The following is an 11,707-nucleotide window of genomic DNA, read 5'->3' as shown; positions in this document are numbered from 1 at the left end:
TTAGTACATAGAAGCTCTGGTTGGTTGGCATTGTTGTTCTTATGGGTTTGCAAGCTCCTTCAACTCTTTCAATACTTCAATACTTCCTCTAATTCCCCTCAGGGGGTCTTGTTCTCAGTTCAGTGGTTTGCTGCTAGCATTGACCTCTGTATTGGACATGCTCTGGATGTGTCTCTCAGGAGAGATCTATATCTGGTCCATTTCAGCATGTTTTTTTTTTTTTTTTTGCTTCATCAATCTTATCTAGTTTTGGTGGCTGTGTATATATATGGGCCACATGTGGGGCAGGCTCAATGGCCGTTCTTTGAGTTTTTCTAAAGTTTGCTTCCATATATCCTCCTATGGACATATTTTTCCCCTTTTAAGAAGGAGTGGGAGCATCTGCATTTTGGTCATCCTTCTTCTTGAGCTTCCTGTGGTCTGTAGATTGCATCTTGGGTAATTTGAGCTTTTTGGCTAATATCCACTTATCAATGAATGCATAGCAAGTGTGTTTTTCTGTGATTGAGTAATCTCACTCAGGATGATACTTTCTAGTTCATTCCCTTTCCTTATGAATTTCATAAAGTCATTGTTTTTGTTATCTGACAAGTACTCCATTGTGTAGATGTACCACATTTGTTTGAATCCATTTCTCTGTTGAAGAGCATCTGGGTTCTTTCCAGCTTCTGGCTATTATAAATAAGGCTGCTATGAACATAGTGGAGCATGTGTCTTTGGTGTATGTTGGAGCATCTTTTGGGTATATGCCCAGGAGTGTTATAGCTGGGTCCTCAGGGAGTGCAATGTCCAATTTTCTGAGGAACCTTCAGACTGATTTCCAGAATGGTTGTACCAGTTTGCAATCCCACCAACAATGGAGGAGTGTTCCTCTTTCTCCACATCCTTGCCAGCCTCTGCTGTCACCTGAGTTTTTTATTTTAGACATTCTGACTGGAGTGAAGTAGAATCTCAGGGTTGTTTTGATTTGCATTTCCCTGATGATGAAGGATGTTGAACATTTCTTTAGGTGCTTTTTGGCCATTCCATAATCCTCAGTTTAAAATGTTTTGTTTAGCTCTGTACCCTATTTTTTAATAGGGTTATTTGGTTCTCTGGAGTCTGACTTCTTTTTTTCTCCATCTTTATTAATTTGGTTATTTCTTATTTACATTTCAATTGTTATTCTCTTTCCCTTTTTCCTGGCCAACTTCCCGCTAACCCTTCCCCCTCCCCTTCTATATGCGTGTTGCCTTACCCATCCTCCCCCCATTACCACCCTCCCCTCAACAATCACATTCACTGGGGATTCACCCGTGGTAGGACCAAGGGCTTCCCCTTCCACTGGTGCTCTTACTGGGCTATTCATTCCTACCTATGCAGTTGGAGCCCAGGGTCAGTCCATGTATAGTCTTTCGGTAGTGGCTTCTAGAGTTCTTTGTATGTTTTGGATATTAGCCTTCTGTCAGATGTAGGATTGGTAAAGATCTTTTCCCAATCTGTTGGTTGCCATTTTGTCCTAATGACAGTGTCTTTTGCCTTACAGAAGCTTTGCAGTTTTATGAGGTCCCATTTGTTGATTCTTGATCTTAGAGCATGAACCATTGGTGTTTTGTTCAGGAAATTTTCCCCAATGCCCATATGTCTAAGACTCTTCCCCACTTTTCCTTCTATTAGGTTGAGTGTATCTGGTTTGATGTGGAGGTCCTTGATCCACTTGGTCTTAAGCTTTGCACGTGGTGATAAGCATGAATCGGTTTGCATTCTCTACATGCTGACCTCCAGTTGAACCAGCACCATTGGACCCATGATTTGATTTCAAGTTGTTTGTTTGTTTCCCTGCTGCTCTCAAACACCCCTTCTCTTAGGAACCCAGACCTATTCAAGGTTGGTCCTTAGCTGTTGTGTTCTTTGTCCTTTCTATATGTGAGAATAGTGGCACTGGTATAGTCATTGCTTAGATCACAGGTCATGATTAGTAGCATTGGCTCTTTAGCCATAGGCTTTACAATGTCATTTGCTTGATGTCAGCTAAGACTTTGTACTGCAAGATGGAAATTCCAGAAAGGCATTTTTGTCCATCATTTTCATGATTTACATTTGTTTCTGCATGACTTTGAGCTAAGAATTCTCCTAAATATTTATTCTTTTGCATTATCACAGTGTACAGAAGAGGATGTAACTTAGCATGCTAAGAAAAGGCGAACCTATATGTGAAGGTATCCACATTCACTAAGTCTAAATACTTCCTCTTTTAGAAGAAAATTGTTGCTTTAGAAATGGCTTCCATGCTTTTTTGACTCCCACAAGGGGGGAGGGGGTCTTTCTCACCACTCCTGTCTAAATCGTTGGACTGGCAATTCGTAGTACTCAACGTAACTCTTATCAGAAATTATCTAAAACAAAATAGGTGGTTATTGTGGGGGGTTTTCTTAAAGCTTTTGAATTTGGAAAACCCTTCTTTAATCTGGATTTTTTGAGATGATAAGATCCATCTTTAATCTGTGCCACAGCTTACATATATTAAGGACACTAAAGATGATAGATACCTCGTTCTCTTTGTCTGATTGCTCTACTTCTGCCCAAGAAGGTTGTTTGTTTGTTTGTTTGTTTGTTTCTGGCATCAGAGCCTGTTTCTTAGGAATTCTGATATATACTGAAGACCAGGTGAAGCATGCAGCCACATGGACTAAAGCACTTCTGGTTTCTTCAAGTTTTCACTGGTAGACAGGCACTGTTGGGCTAGTAGAACAACACAGCCCTTGAGCCAATCTAATAAATCCATTTCCAACATGATAGAGATTGAATCTATCAGTTCTCTTTATCTAGAAATCTTTACTAATATAGCTGTGGGTTTTGTTGTTGTTCTTTGTTTGTTTATGGTACCGAGGAAGATGTGCTGCTTAACAAGAATGCTCCACCCTGTTGGTCATATGATTCCTCCTTTGCTCTGAGGGTTGTTTCATGACTATCAGGCAAAAAGGATTAGCAGTTTACTTGAACACAGAAGAAGGCACAAAACAAAAATCTTGTTTCCTAAATCCCTCCTTAATTGTTAAGATTTCGGGCACCAATTCAGGTGGAGGTACCACAGATAACCTCACTGCAAATTTAGAAATGGGCTGTGCAAGTTATGTGCCTTAATTCTAGGTAGAAGAAGGGGAAGTGCCTACTGAGTGTTGTGATTTGAGCTTAGGCAAGTTCCAAAGCTGCAACATGGGAGGATAGAGGCACTGTCCACAAAGGGGAGAAGCAGATGTTGAACATCTGGAAGCTGGAGTAATGGGTCCTCCCTGGACCTGGGTAGGAAAACAGATAAAAGTTGTGTGAAATGCAAAGCTCTGCAAATCTCCAAAGGGACTGGTCTGTGAGGAGTAGCCTTGGCCTGGAACTACTCCACTGAGTCCCCTCAGCACACTTTAACCCTAAGGGTGGTGCTTATGTCACTAAGGACTCACTAGCCAATCAGAACATCCAAGTGGATCTGCCAATCAGAGTAGAAGGTGGGCTTTTCTGGATGGTTTCCTGCAAGTTCCTCTTGAAGCTGAGCAGTCAGGAGTGTTTCTTTTTGTTCTGTTCTGAGTACAGCTGCTGGGTGCTATGCAGAGAGCTCAGGCAAACTCAGAAGTCTGCACATGGTAAGTGCAGGGCCATCTCCAACAAGGGGGAGGGAGCTGGTGTGGTGGGTTGTCCCTGGGCTCTGTGGTAAACAGCAGCCAGACAGAAGCAATGACTTGTGTGGTTCCTTGTGGTTTGGTTCCCTCACTGGATCAGGAGATGGTCTGTGAATAACTTCACCAGGGTGGCTCCATCTGCACAAAATATTTGGAAAAAGGGCTTCTGTGTATAAACATACTTGGCAGGATGCCAAACTCAGAGAGCCCTAGTTTCTCTACTATCTTCAGTAAGTTCTGGCCTTAGCTGTTAGCATTTAGCTGTTAACATGAAGGTGTAAGTTCCATTTGGAGTTAACTTTTTGGAGGCTGTAAAGGCATCTCATATGTTAGGTAACTCCCCAATATTAAGCTGTGAAGTAGAACAGTAAAAATAATGATGGAAAGGGTTTATCAAAATTTAGTGACACCAAGTAGAATGTTGCGGAGGGATGACTGCTTCTAAAACACTGGACACATACACTGTATGCTAACCAGGCCTGTTAGAAAATAGAATGCTAGTATACATGTGTTTGTTTATCAGGATTAGACATTTGTCTACAAACAATAACAAAGGAGACAATTCTGGTTCATAATAAGCTACAAGGCCCATCTTGATATCAAAAATAGGCTTCTAACAAGTGGCTTAAGGGGGCAATATATGGTCACCACTAATATTAGTGTTTGGTGTGGCAGGAGGTCCAGTTTCTGTTTCTGTCTTCTTCTTCTTCTTCTTCTTCTTCTTCTTCTTCTTCTTCTTCTTCTTCTTCTTCTTCTTCTTCTTCTTCTTCTTCTTCTTCTTCTTCTTCTTCTTCTTCTTCTTCTTCTTCTCCTCCTCCTCCTCCTCCTCCTCCTCCTCCTCCTCCTCCTCCTCCTCCTCCTCCTCCTCCTTCTCCTCCTCCTCCTCCTTCTTCTTCTTCTTCTTCTCCTCCTTCTCCTCCTTCTCCTTCTCCTTCTTCTTCTTCTTCTTCTCCTTCTTCTTCTTCTTTTTTTTTTTTTTTTAGGTTTTTTTTTTTTTTTTTTTTTTTTTTTTTTTTTTTTTTTAATGGGGCTGGGGACCGAACCCAGGACCTTGCGCTTCCTAGGTAAGCGCTCTACCACTGAGCCAAATCCCCAACCCCTCCTTCTTCTTCTTTTTCTTCTTCTTTTCCTTCTCCTTCTACTTCTCCTCCTCCTGCTCCTCTTCCTCCTCCTCCTTCTTTTTCTTCTTCTTCTTTTTTTAGTATAAAAGAAATACATATTTGTTTTATTGATATCAGGCTTAAACTTGTGTTAAACAAGTAAACCCTGAGAAGAGCACCGTGGTTAAAATTAGTCTGCTTTCTCAAAGCATTGTACAATTTAGCAAGTCAACAGGGGATCAAGTGTCTTATATCTACCTGTGATCCTTAAATACAGAAACAGATTAGATAATTAACCCAACACAGTTATAACTCAGATTTGTTCTACTACAACGAGTCCACACATACAACTGGCTCTGCATATACACTAGAACTGATCATGACAAAGTTTTAAAAAGCTGTAAGAAATACATTTCTAACTAGAGAAGTTGCAAATTTCAAAAGGCAATGGAAAAACTAAATCCAAGACTTCCTTCTTATGTTCAAAGAAATAGACTTTCTGTAAAAATATATACAATTTTCACAGACAAATACATTTCATAAGTTTTCTTAAAAATTGAGACACCCGTAGATCCCGGCCTGCAGCAGCTCTCTGCTCCCAGACCCCGTGAGAGAGAGACCCAACCGCCTGGTCAGGTGGGCACTCCTGGGGCTGCAGAGCGGAAGAGACCACCAACACTGCCCACCCCTGCCCATATCCCTGGCCCAAGAGGAAACTGTATAAGGCCTCTGGGCTCCCGTGGGGGAGGGCCCAGGAGCGGCAGGACCCCTGCCTGAGACACCGCCAGAACCTGAAGGAAACAGACCAGATAAACAGTTCTCTGCACCCAAATCCCGTGGGAGGGAGAACTAAACCTTCAGAGAGGCAGACAAGGCTGGGAAACCAGAAGAGACTGCTCACTGCACATACATCTCGGACGCCAGAGGAAAACACCAAAGGCCATCTGGAACCCTGATGCACTGAAGCTCCTTGAAAGGGCGGCGCAGATCTTCCTGGTTGCTGCCACCACAGAGAGCCCGAGGGCAGCACCCCGCGAGCGAACTTGAGCCTCAGGACCACAGGTAAGACCAACTTTTCTGCTGCAAGTGACCTGCCTGGTGAACTCAAGACACAGGCCCACAGGAACAGCTGAAGACCTGTAGAGAGGAAAAACTACACGCCCGAAAGCAGAACACTCTGTCCCCATAACTGAGTGAAAGAGAGGAAAACAGGTCTACAGCACTCCTGACACACAGGCTTATAGGACAGTCTAGCCACTGTCAGAAATAGCAGAACAAAGTAACACTAGAGATAATCTGATGGCGAGAGGCAAGCGCAGGAACCCAAGCAACAGAAACCAAGACTACATGGCATCATCGGAGCCCAATTTTCCCACCAAAACAAACATGGAATATCCAAACACACCAGAAAAGCAAGATCTAGTTTCAAAATCATATTTGATCATGATGCTGGAGGACTTCAAGAAAGACGTGAAGAACTCCCTTAGAGAAACACAGGAAAACATTAATAAACAAGTAGAAGCCTACAGAAAGTAATCGCAAAAATCCCTGAAAGAATTCCAGGAAAACATAAATAAACAAGTAGAAGCACATAGAGAGGAGTCACAAAAATCCCTGAAAGAATTCCAGGAAAACACAATCAAACAGTTGAAGGAATTAAAAATGGAAATAGAAGCAATCAAGAAAGAACACATGGAAACAACCCTGGATATAGAAAACCAAAAGAAGAGACAAGGAGCTGTAGATACAAGCTTCACCAACAGAATACAAGAGACGGAAGAGAGAATCTCAGGAGCAGAAGATTCCAAAGAAATCATTGACTCAACTGTCAAAGATAATGTAAAGCGGAAATAGCTACTGGTCCAAAACATACAGGAAATCCAGGACTCAGTGAGAAGATCAAACCTAAGGATAATGGGTATAGAAGAGAGTGAATACTCCCAGCTCAAAGGACCAGTAAATATCTTCAACAAAATCATAGAAGAAAACTTCCCTAACCTAAAAAAAGAGATACCCATAGACATACAAGAAGCCTACAGAACTCCAAATAGATTGGACCAGAAAAGAAACACCTCCCGTCACGTAATTGTCAAAACACCAAACGCACAAAATAAAGAAAAAATATTAAAAGCAGTAAGGGAAAAAGGTCAAGTAACATATAAAGGCAGACCTATCAGAATCACACCAGACTTCTCGCCAGAAACTATGAAGGCTAGAATATCCTGGACTGATGTCATACAGACCCTAAGAGAACACAAATGCCAGCCCAGGTTACTGTATCCTGCAAAACTCTCAATTAACATAGATGGAGAAACCAAGATATTCCATGACAAAACCAAATTTACACAATATCTTTCTACAAATCCAGCACTACAAAGGATAATAAATGGTAAAACCCAACATAAGGAGGCAAGCTATACCCTAGAAGAAGCAAGAAACTAATCGTCTTGGCAACAAAACAAAGAGAATGAAAGCACACAAACATAACCTCACATCCAAATATGAATGTAACGGGAAGCAATAATCACTATTCCTTAATATCTCTCAACATCAATGGCCTCAACTCCCCAATAAAAAGAAATAGATTAACAAACTGGATACGCAACGAGGACCCTGCATTCTGCTGCCTACAGGAAACACACCTCAGAGACAAAGACAGACACTACCTCAGAGTGAAAGGCTGGAAAACAACTTTCCAAGCAAATGGTCAGAAGAAGCAAGCTGGAGTAGCCATTCTAATATCAAATAAAATCAATTTTCAACTAAAAGTCATCAAAAAAAGATAAGGAAGGACACTTCATATTCATCAAAGGAAAAATCCACCAAGATGAACTCTCAATCCTAAATATCTATGCCCCAAATACAAGGGCACCTAAATACGTAAAAGAAACCTTACTAAAGCTCAAAACACACATTGCACCTCACACAATAATAGTGGGAGATTTCAACACCCCACTCTCATCAAGGGACAGATCATGGAAACAGAAATTAAACAGAGATGTAGACAGACTAAGAGAAGTCATGAGCCAAATGGACTTAACGGATATTTATAGAACATTCTATCTTAAAGCAAAAGGATATACCTTCTTCTCAGCTCCTCATGGTACTTTCTCCAAAATTGACCATATAATTGGTCAAAAAACAGGCCTCAACAGGTACAGAAAGATAGAAATAATCCCATGCGTGCTATCGGACCACCACGGCCTAAAACTGGTCTTCAATAACAATAAGGGAAGAATGCCCACATATACGTGGAAATTGAACAATGCTCTACTCAATGATAACCTGGTCAAGGAAAAAATAAAGAAAGAAATTAAAAACTTTTTAGAATTCAATAAAAATGAAGGTACAACATACCCAAACTTATGGGACACAATGAAAGCTGTGCTAAGAGGAAAATGCATAGCGCTGAGTGCCTGCAGAAAGAAACAGGAGAGAGCATATGTCAGCAGCTTGACAGCACACCTAAAAGCTCTAGAACAAAAAGAAGCAAATACACCCAGGAGGAGTAGAAGGCAGGAAATAATCAAACTCAGAGCTGAAATCAACCAAGTAGAAACAAAAAGGACCATAGAAAGAATCAACAGAACCAAAAGTTGGTTCTTTGAGAAAATCAACAAGATAGATAAACCCTTAGCCAGACTAACGAGAGGACACAGAGAGTGTGTCCAAATTAACAAAATCAGAAATGAAAAGGGAGACATAACTACAGATTCAGAGGAAATTCAAAAAATCATCAGATCTTACTATAAAAACCTATATTCAAAAAAAACTTGAAAATCTTCAGGAAATGGACAATTTCCTAGACAGATACCAGGTATCGAAGTTAAATCAGGAACAGATAAACCAGTTAAACAACCCCATAACTCCTAAGGAAATAGAAGCAGTCATTAAAGCTCTCCCAACCAAAAAGAGCCCAGGTCCAGACGGGTTTAGTGCAGAATTCTATCAAACCTTCATAGAAGACCTCATACCAATATTATCCAAACTATTCCACAAAATTGAAACAGATGGATCACTAATGAATACCTTCTACGAAGCCACAATTACTCTTATACCTAAACCACACAAAGACACAACAAAGAAAGAGAACTTCAGACCAATTTCCCTTATGAATATCGACACAAAAATACTCAATAAAATTCTGGCAAACCGAATTCAAGAGCACGTCAAAACAATCATCCACCATGATCAAGTAGGCTTCATCCCAGGCATGCAGGGATAGTTTAATATACGGAAAACCATCAACGTGATCCATTATATAAACAAACTGAAAGAACAGAACCACATGATCATTTCATTAGATGCTGAGAAAGCATTTGACAAAATTCAACACCCCTTCATGATAAAAGTCCTGGAAAGAATAGGAATTCAAGGCCCATACGTAAACATAGTAAAAGCCATATACAGCAAACCAGTTGCTAACATTAAACTAAATGGAGAGAAACTTGAAGCAATCCCACTAAAATCAGGGACTAGACAAGGCTGCCCACTCTCTCCCTACTTATTCAATATAGTTCTTGAAGTTCTAGCCAGAGCAATCAGACAACAAAAGGAGATCAAAGGGATACAGATCAGAAAAGAAGAGGTCAAAATATCACTATTTGCAGATGATATGATAGTATATTTAAGTGATCCCAAAAGTTCCACCAGAGAACTACTAAAGCTGATAAACAACTTCAGCAAAGTGGCTGGGTAGAAAATTAACTCAAATAAATCAGTAGCCTTCCTCTATACAAAAGAGAAACAAGCCGAGAAAGAAATTAGGGAAACGACACCCTTCATAATAGACCCAAATAATATAAAGTACCTCGGTGTGACTTTAACCAAGCAAGTAAAAGATCTGTACAATAAGAACTTCAAGACACTGAGGAAAGAAATTGGAGAAGACCTCAGAAGATGGAAAGATCTCCCATGCTCATGGATTGGCAGGATTAATATAGTAAAAAATGGCCATTTTACCAAAAGCAATCTACAGATTCAATGCAATCCCCATCAAAATACCAATCCAATTCTTCAAAGAGTTAGACAGAACAATTTGCAAATTCATCTGGAATAACAAAAAACCCAGGATAGCTAAAGCTATCCTCAACAATAAAAGGACTTCAGGGGGAATCACTATCCCTGAACTCAAGCAGTATTACAGAGCAATAGTGATAAAAACTGCATGGTATTGGTACAGAGACAGACAGATAGACCAATGGAATAGAATTGAAGATCCAGAAATGAACCCACATACCTATGGTCACTTGATTTTTGACAAAGGAGCCAAAACCATCCAATGGAAAAAAGATAGCATTTTCAGCAAATGGTGCTGGTTCAACTGGAGGTCAACATGTAGAAAAATGCAGATCGATCCATGCTTATCACCCTGTAGAAAGCTTAAGTCCAAGTGGATCAATGACCTCCACATCAAACCAGACACACTCAAACTAATAGAAGAAAAACTAGGGAAGCATCTGGAACACATGGGCACTGGAAAAAATTTCCTGAACAAAACACCAATTGCTTATGCTCTAAGATCCAGAATCGACAAATGGGATCTCATAAAACTGCAAAGCTTCTGTAAGGCAAAGGACACTGTGGTTAGGACAAAACGGCAACCAACAGATTGGGAAAAGATCTTTACCAATCCTACAACAGATAGAGGCCTTGTATCCAAAATATACAAAGAACTCAAGAAGTTAGACCGCAGGGAGACAAATAACCCTATTAAAAAATGGGGTTCAGAGCTAAACAAAGAATTCACAGCTGAGGAATGCCGAATGGCTGAGAAACACCTAAAGAAATGTTCAACATCTTTAGTCATAAGGGAAATGCAAATCAAAACAACCCTGAGATTTCACCTCACACCAGTGAGAATGGCTAAGATCAAAAACTCAGGTGACAGCAGATGCTGGCGAGGATGTGGAGAAAGAGGATCACTCCTCCATTGTTGGTGGGATTGCAGACTGGTAAAACCATTCTGGAAATCAGTCTGGAGGTTCCTAAGAAAATTGGACATTGAACTGCCTGAGGATCCAGCTATACCTCTCTTGGACATATACCCAAAGATGCCTCAACATATAAAAGAGACATGTGCTCCACTATGTTCATCGCAGCCCTATTTATAATAGCCAGAAACTGGAAAGAACCCAGATGCCCTTCAACAGAGGAATGGATACAGAAAATGTGGTACATCTACACAATGGAATATTACTCAGCTATCAAAAACAACGAGTTTATGAAATTCGTAGGCAAATGGTTGGAACTGGAAAATATCATCCTGAGTGAGCTAACCCAATCACAGAAAGACATACATGGTATGCACTCATTGATAAGTGGCTATTAGCCCAAATGCTTGAATTACCCTAGATACAGAGAACACATGAATCTCATAAGTTTTCTTAAAAATTGAGGCGTTCCAGTTTCATAACTAACTAATGAACCTTATTAACCTTATTAACCTTTGGCCATCACTAGACTAATAAACTTAAGCATACCTGGGCCTGCTTAGAGCACCTCCTCCTTCACCCTCTTGTACAGCACTGCGGCTTCTAGCCAGAGATTGGTTACTTGTAGGTTAAATATCCATTTTACACAAGTCACCACTATTGTCAGGGCTTCTCTGTCAGCACTAGGAGCAGCTTAATGGATGCTGCATACTTATTGAACTCTAGGACCAACCTGGTGACTGGCCCCTCTTCCATCTCCAGACAAAGAAATCAAACCTTTTCATTCACCCTTGTCATTCATTGTAGAAGTCCTCCATGGCTTCCCAAAGTTTGCTGAGAGCGAACTTCACTTCATTCAGACAGTGACTCTTCCAGAGGGAGCACTTTTCCCATGTATTTATTCTCATTAGCCACAAGTCTGTAGCCACTTTCTTTCTGCCGTGTTAAAATCCCGGGCAGCTTCAAGTGCACCTTCATAAACACATTTGTTCTCACAGAAGCATGTAGTTGGTGGCTGGAG

This window comes from Rattus norvegicus, chromosome 3 (assembly GCF_036323735.1).
Source record: "Rattus norvegicus strain BN/NHsdMcwi chromosome 3, GRCr8, whole genome shotgun sequence".
NCBI lineage: Eukaryota > Metazoa > Chordata > Mammalia > Rodentia > Muridae > Rattus > Rattus norvegicus.
Note: the sequence above shows the minus strand (reverse complement) of the source record.